Raw genomic sequence first — 8031 nt, forward strand, 5'->3', positions numbered from 1 at the left:
ATAAAGTTTTATAGCCTAGTACAAGGTCTCTTGCCAAATTTGGGCCAGATCGGATCACGGGAAGGGGTCGCTCAACGAGACTGAAGTTTGTATGGGATTTCGAGACATTTTGATTGGAAAGAAAATCCAATTTTTCATAAATAACTTTGGTTCCATTCTGCCGTTTTCTATTTAATACGACTTTTCTTAAATCTAAAAATAAGACAGATTATTCATCCGAAGACTACCTTTCGATTAGAGTGTCAATAAAAAAAAGTTATTAGACTTCAAAAGTGGGTTAATTTTTTAAAGAATGATTATTGTAGTAGTGGGTGTATCTGATTATTGTGTGTGTACCTAGTCATTTTTACAGCTTTTTTCTGTGATGACATTTGATGTATCACACCCTTGAAAATGTAACAATTTCGAAGCTAACGATTTTTTTTAAACAAGTTCACAAAATAAGTTTATAAGTTAACAAAATTAAAAATGATGTCTTAAAAATGACCTACTTTAAAAACAGGGTGATTTTTTTATAAGTTATGAGTAAAAAGAACTGTTGGAATGGGGGTTGGTCATATGGAATGAGCCAAAGCATTGTTTCTTTTTGAATTCAAAGGATCAAATTAAAAAAAAAAAAAAAAACAAACAAACAATCTCAGCAGAAAATTTTATATGAATAATATTTCATAGATCAAGACTTTCAAAACTACATTTAAACCATATCGGTTGAGAGTTGAGAGATATATGTATAGCGATTTTATTTTTTAAAATCAGAACCATAGAATTCTGAAAAGTTTAAAGCCTTCGGGTCTAGATATGTAAGATTCAACTGAAATAATTATACTTCCTTCAAGTCATTAAAAAGTTACAAACTTATACCCTTATGGCTTTTTCCAATACCGAAAATAGGGGATTGGGAAGAACGTAAAATCGGTAACCGGTAAAACATATCTCGATAATACCGGTCTTCAGTTTCGGTACTAATGGTAGGGGAAAGTCGGGTAAAACGGACACCCTAAGGTACATAGATTCGCAATAGAAAATCAGTTACTGCCTTTTTCATCGCAGTCTTCAATCAGATAAGTAGTTTAGGTTGTTTGCCATCACATTAACCATTTGCATTAGTAAATTTCCTTCATCAAGACTGTTTTTATAGCAATCTAAAACATGCTTGCAAATAACAGTTTTTTTATAATGGTCGATTAAAACGGACAGGTAGAATATTGCCGAAAAAATATTGTACTAGTACATATTTTTTGTGAAATAGGCATTTGATAATGAATTTAAACTAAAATGTAACCAACTGGTCCGAAATCGGTTGCGGAGCAGTGTGGTTTTTGTAATTCCGTTTTGAATAGGGCTGTTTTCACCAGGGATCAACTTTTAGCAGTTTTTATGGCCTGTTTGAGATACTGAGTACGAACAATTTTCAAACGATTTTGACCAAATTTGGCACAACAAGAAATTGTTGATGTCATGAGATTATTTAAAGATTTCCATAAGTTTACTTTTTTGTAAAGGGGGCTCCTATACAAAATTTTCAAAAATATGATTAAATTAGAACAATTTTGAAGAAATTTTGTCAAAATTTAATAAACATAAGCGTTTTATTATGATGAGATGATTTATTGATTTGGAATGAGGGCTCTCTTACAAAATTTATGGTGTGAAGTCGTTTTCAAGACCGGGAATGGTTTCTATTACACTTTTGAATCACTCCGAATTAGAAAAGGAAGAGGGGGCTCCTGTACAAAATGAACAAGATATCAACAAAATTTAAAAACTCGCCGAAGTATTTTTGTTAAAATTTCATGAACGTATACGTTTTGACATTATAAGATGATTTATTGAATTCAAAAATAAGTTTTCACAAAACTGGATGATATATTAATTTTTGGCAGAGGACTGTATTTAGAATCGATGGATTGAAGGATAACACAACGCTTCAAATTCAAGGTTTTTTTTCAATATATATTTTACTATTTCTCTTTACACTTTACAACTTGGAAGGTGCTACGATACTTAAAACGACTCTTAAATTCAACTCACTCTCTTGCAACGCTTTATTTATACGCGCATCGAACCTTTTGGAATGTTTCCGCCCCGCGCGAACTATTATACAAATGATGGTTCTGAAACCTCCGGTGAACGCAAATTGTGGGGAACAAAATAGAAATTCTAGAAAATTCGATACATGTGGGAATAATTATTTTGCAAGAAATTCTACAATTTTCCGAAACTACAAAACTCTTCAAGCTAAGGACAATTGGCTTGAACATATTGTATATATTGACGCTTTCCATTTAAATGAATGAAGACTCTCATGTTCAATAAATGTAATATATATGTTAGTAATAAAACTAATGTCTCAGTTTGGCACCCTTTTTAATCATGTTAAAATTTACCTGCATCTAAATACTTCTCCCGCTTAAAAAAAGGGCAATTTTTTTTATTGTTGAGGTTTTTTTTTGTTGCATTGAATTTTCCTCAAGTTACGTTGAGACTCAAGACAATCAAGAAGCTAAGATGCCATGAAAAATAGTTCGCTTTTGAATAATTATGAAATTTAATTAAAAAAGAAGTTTATTTAAATTAAAACAGTTTTAACGAACTTAATTTTTTCATGAAAGGGGTAGCAAAGCACACCGGGTCAGCTAGAAATGTTTTAAAAATTGCCTTTTTCAAATAAACTAAAGAAGCTTTTTCAGACTACATCTCTAATCTCGGTATCGGCATGAAACTTTTTGGGGCCACCGCTTAAAGCTCTAAAGAAGAGAAACTAACCCTACTAAAACATTATATTTCTAACAGTTCATTAAGTATATGTTCGCACACACTTTAGCAGAAATTGCGGTCATTCCGTACATCCATGGTAGATTATGGATACAGGGAGACAATTATTCTTCCCATTCCAAATCGAATCAACCGAACATCTGTAGGTACCAAACTCTCTTTGGAATCTAAGCTATTAGGTTTTTTTTTTTTTTTTTTTTTTAATAAATTTATAATTATTTGTAAAGCGGCCCACCACACTCCCCCATACCAAGAGGCTCGTTTGAGCCCCCTGGTAATGGACGCTTTCTGTTGGAATTTCTTTGAAAACCCAGGTAAGTCCAGATAAATCCTGCAACCTGAAATTTTTACTAAACAATAAATAAAACAACATTTTCCCTTCGTTTATTGTGTCAAATATTTTTTTGATTTCACAGCGGATCAAACCATGTATTTCTTAAATCTTTCTCTATATTTTACGATACAATTTTTCAGTTCCTACATAAACTTTTGTTGATTACGATATTTGTAAAAGCTACTTTAATTTGCAGTCAGTGATTTAGATTTTTAAATTTTCTGAATCAAAGAATCGAAAGACTCCTTTTAATTCAACCACGGTAAATGATTGCTTTGATTCAGTTGAATCATTCAACCAAGTAGGCTCACAACACAACAGAGTAAAATGTTCTCAAAACTTTCGATGTTTATATTTTTGATTCTGACAATTCTATTTTTAAATTACCCTCTATTCAAGCTAATATCCTGAATTCTTGTAACAATGCAATAAATCCAGAGTTTTATTAAGTGATTATGTGACATAAATATTTCTATTTATGACATAAATATTTATATTTAAATCTTTTCTAAATTTTGCAATAAAGATACAATTTTTTATTTGTTTTTCTCAACGGATTCATAGTCCAACTAGTAGATGCTTTATATTTATTTTTAATTCATGTTTTCAATTTTATATTGACCAGCTGAAACAGTTCGACTTATCAAGTCAAAATTTCTTTTGTTTACATTTGATCTGATAAGAATCTTATTCTGAATTTTGCGTTCCAATTCAAAAGTATTGTCAAATCATTTGAAACTGTTTTTTTTTTTTGTGTAAAAGCTATGAAATTAGAATAATCATTTGAATTTTGAGTTATAAAGTTGGTATTTCTTATTTTGGCTCTGGTATCGCTTTTGAATCTCATTTTTTTTTCTCTATTTAAACATTTTTACAATTTATTTTTGCTGAATCACCAAACCGGAGTTTTCGTCAACATTTCATGTTGACCTGACATTTGTCAAGCATTTTCCAAGTGTCGAAACCAAGAAAAATAATGGGTTGCAATTGCCGAGCCGTCTACTGAATTGATAAGACATTTGTCATCGTCGTTGGTTGGCAAGGTTGCCAATTACCAGCGCCAATATTTCAGATTTTCACTGCTTAGCCATTATTTCCTATATCATGATTTGAAATTATGATTTGATTTGATTTGAGACCTTGAGTTGTGATTCTGAAATCAACCGTTATGTATGTATCTCATTCTAAGTTTTAATTTAACTAATTCATAATCATCATGAAGGAAATAATGATTCTATTTTTGGTGAAGCACTAACTAAGCGTCCACAAAAAATTGAAACTATTTAAAGTCTCATTTTTTAAGTTTTTTTAAGCTGATTGTTTGGATATAGTTATAACGTTTATAAAAAAAAAACTCAACATAAATTTGAATTTAATTGATCTTATCAGAGTTGTTACCTTCGAAGAGTTGATTAACTCTTTCCCAATGTTTTCCCATGATGTAATAACAATCGTTTATTTTAAGATACCAGATACATACCCGGCTTGATGTAGACATGGATGGGTTTTTTGAAACAGCACTACCTTACATTTGCCGCTTTCAAACATGACAACAATCATTTACAAGAAAATAAAAAAAAAATCAAATTGTGTCTGAAAGGTGATGAAAGATAATAAAAATTGACTAAAAATTATCAAAAATTGGCAAAAAACAACAATGGCTCATTTTTAGTAACAAGTTAAAAATAAACCCCTTTCGATTTTAGCAACACAATAGTTTCGAGCGCGCAAAAATCGAAAGCGGTCTGTGCTTCTTTTATTGAAGATATAACTGTTATATGAAAACAATAAACTTTCAGTTGCTTAAAATATAAGGAATTCTTTGGTAGGTATGGCTTTGAAAAAAAAAACTTTTTCGAGGGTCCCCCGAGAAGGCTAAATCTGGCCCTGGGTACCGGAGATAACAAAAAACAATGACAACATTTACGAAGATGACAACATTTACGGAAAAAGAGCACGCGAGCGTCATCGGAGGCATCCGGAACTGGCTGAAGGAATTTCTTGTAGTATTGAAGAGTATTGAAGTCGTGGGAAAGGAATTCGGTCTAATCTTGAATATTGTTATATTCAGTTGTTGCCAATGCTCCAAACATGTAATTAGTTGTTCAGGTTGTTCGTTTTAAAGTTCAAATGCATTCTGTGTAGTATTTCAAGCAATGTGATTTGAATTGAATATCCATTGGTAAAATTACACCAATTTAGTAAAAGATTTTCATGATCCATTTGAGAAAAACACTTTAAACGTTGGGTCAATATTGCCCCATATTTTTAATGCACTTCTGTTTCAAAATTGAAAAAAAAATGTATTGAAAGATTGGCATAAATAATTTGTACATTGTAAACTATAACCTCTACCATTTCGATTAATCAATTTTGAAAAAAATTAAGTTCCAATGGACGATGCGGATTAAACACTTTTGTAGATAAATAGCGTCTCGGTATTTTTAACACGAGCTTAATTCGCACCCAAAAAGTGTCCAAACCATGCTTCCTATCTATTTTCCAATAAACATGCAAATAATACTCACTGTGACTAACTGCTGCAAAGGAATACGCCTTCAAGTTTATATGATCTGGTAGAACTTGTAAACCGGGTTTTCTTATCTGCCGGAAGGTGTCGAAGATCACACTTTCCTTCTAACAATAAAATCTCCGATAAGTCTTCAGCAAGCTCTCTCAGGCTTTACCTCTCTCTCCGTAAGGGTCCAATCGTTCCGAATCTGGCCAGCTGGATGGCGTTAGGTGACCAAGCCTTTTGAATCGAGTAGTTGTTAATAAATCTTTTGTCGCGTAGGCAAATTACTATTTATCACAATTATGAGAATTAACTCCTGCTTAAGAACCGGTGAGGGTTGTTTGTTTGTAGTTCACACCCTGCGAAATCCCTCGGGAGATGAGGAAGAACGGGGAAACGGGGGAACTTCCGGTGCCAAATTGAGAACCACCTGCTAAATGTACCACAAAGCTCTGTTTCGTTAACTAGGTGATCATTGGCCCCCGACTGACATCGCTCAGGTCACACTTCACCCCAAAGTGGTGTTGTACGCACGCTAGAATCCGCACCACCGTCTTAATTTTTGATGCTATAAATTAATTAACAAACAATTCCTGGTTGCACTCACTTGAGCCTCATTCACCGTTGATAGTAATAATGCCGCTTTTTCCGATCGTTAAACAGCTGCTCCTTACAACCGCTTACACAAATATGGACAATTTAAATAATACTCTTTATAATAACACTATGGACATACACTAATTAATTAGTATAGGTTTGTCAAATGTTTTATAAATAAATAATCGGCGGACGAAATCACTTTTGCTACACTGGCGGAGCTTTTCTTCACTTAAACCATCTTGTTTGAGGTATGATCAGCGAACTTCCAACGTGCAAATGTGTTTGCAAATTTTCACTTTCAGCCGCTTCGGTTTCACCAAATCAGCATCTAATCAGGATCATAACGAACTAAAAAACTCGACTCAATCACCCGTTAACCAATACACACTCTGAAGTCACGTGAAACTACCGAATGGAGTGGAAATTAACCGCTCAAAACCGACGGCATCGAGTTGTGACCGCCTCTCGAACGACCGCAACGAAACGACTTGAACGCAACGACAAGCAACGAACAACCACCTTTGCGCGATGGCAGACATCAAGTGTGGAAGACAGACAGTTGTCAGTGATCAGCCAGTAGGATTTTTCTGTTTAATCTTCCATCTCGCCGTTTCAGTGAAGGCGAAGCGCATCGACATCACACACGAGAAAAACAAAAATGGACGAGCGAAAGGGTTGAGCCGCTGCCCGGATCGAAAAGGGATAGCAACAGTATCTCGCTCGACGAGGAGAGAAGGAAATATTGAGAACATTTGGGACAATTCAGGTGAAATAGACAAACGGTTTTGAAAGATTTGAAAAAAAAATCAATCGATAATAACACTAGTATACAAAATATTGAAAAATCGTGAAACTCATTCACCGACTAAAATTTTCAATGTGAAATCGAGCGCTAAATCCGAAATCGATATTCAAAAAAATCTCAGTAGAACAGTTTATGAGTTTGCTCCAAATATGAAATTAACATTAATGCGTAACATTAATTTAAAGCCTCTTTTTTGCATATTCAAGTTGAATAAATTTGCTAGCGCTGTGCTTCATCTTTGCGTATGATCAACAGTATTGTGGATATAAGTGAATTTATGTTATTAAAATGACAAAAAGAATGAAAGAAAATTTTCTTTTTGACAAAACTAACATAAATGACAAAAAATGACAAAAATGACAAAAATGACAAAAATGACAAAAATGACAAAAATGACAAAAATGACAAAAATGACAAAAATGACAAAAATGACAAAAATGACAAAAATGACAAAAATGACAAAAATGACAAAATGACAAAAATGACAAAAATGACAAAAATGACAAAAATGACAAAAATGACAAAAATGACAAAAATGACAAAAATGACAAAAATGACAAAAATGACAAAAATGACAAAAATGACAAAAATGACAAAAATGACAAAAATGACAAAAATGACAAAAATGACAAAAATGACAAAAATGACAAAAATGATAAAAATGACAAAAATGACAAAAATGACAAAAAGGACAAAAATGACAAAAATGACAAAATGACAAAAATGACAAAAATGACAAAAATGACAAAAATGACAAAATTGACCAAAATGACAAAATTGACCAAAATGACAAAAATGACAAAAATGACAAAAACGACAAAAATGACAAAAATGACAAAAATGACATAAATGACAAAAATGACAAAAATGACAAAAATGACAAAAATGACAAAAATGACAAAAATGACAAAAATGACAAAAATGACAAAAATGACAAAAATGACAAAAATGACAAAAATGACAAAAATGACAAAAATGACAAAAATGACAAAAATGACAAAA

The 8031-nt window shown here is 32.4% G+C and overlaps 1 protein-coding gene across 1 annotated transcript in view; it reads right to left on the reverse strand.

The window, feature by feature from the left end:
• The window catches only part of LOC129746510 (T-related protein), a 45889-nt gene extending 39151 nt beyond the window's left edge, over window positions 1–6738 (reverse strand). The window contains exon 1 of the mRNA XM_055740186.1: window positions 5638–6738. The gene's annotated coding sequence lies outside the window, so the exon portion shown is untranslated. The remainder of the gene's footprint in view (window positions 1–5637) is intronic.
• Between the last annotated feature and the right edge of the window lie 1293 nt (window positions 6739–8031).

Source organism: Uranotaenia lowii, chromosome 2 (genome assembly GCF_029784155.1).
Source record: "Uranotaenia lowii strain MFRU-FL chromosome 2, ASM2978415v1, whole genome shotgun sequence".
NCBI lineage: Eukaryota > Metazoa > Arthropoda > Insecta > Diptera > Culicidae > Uranotaenia > Uranotaenia lowii.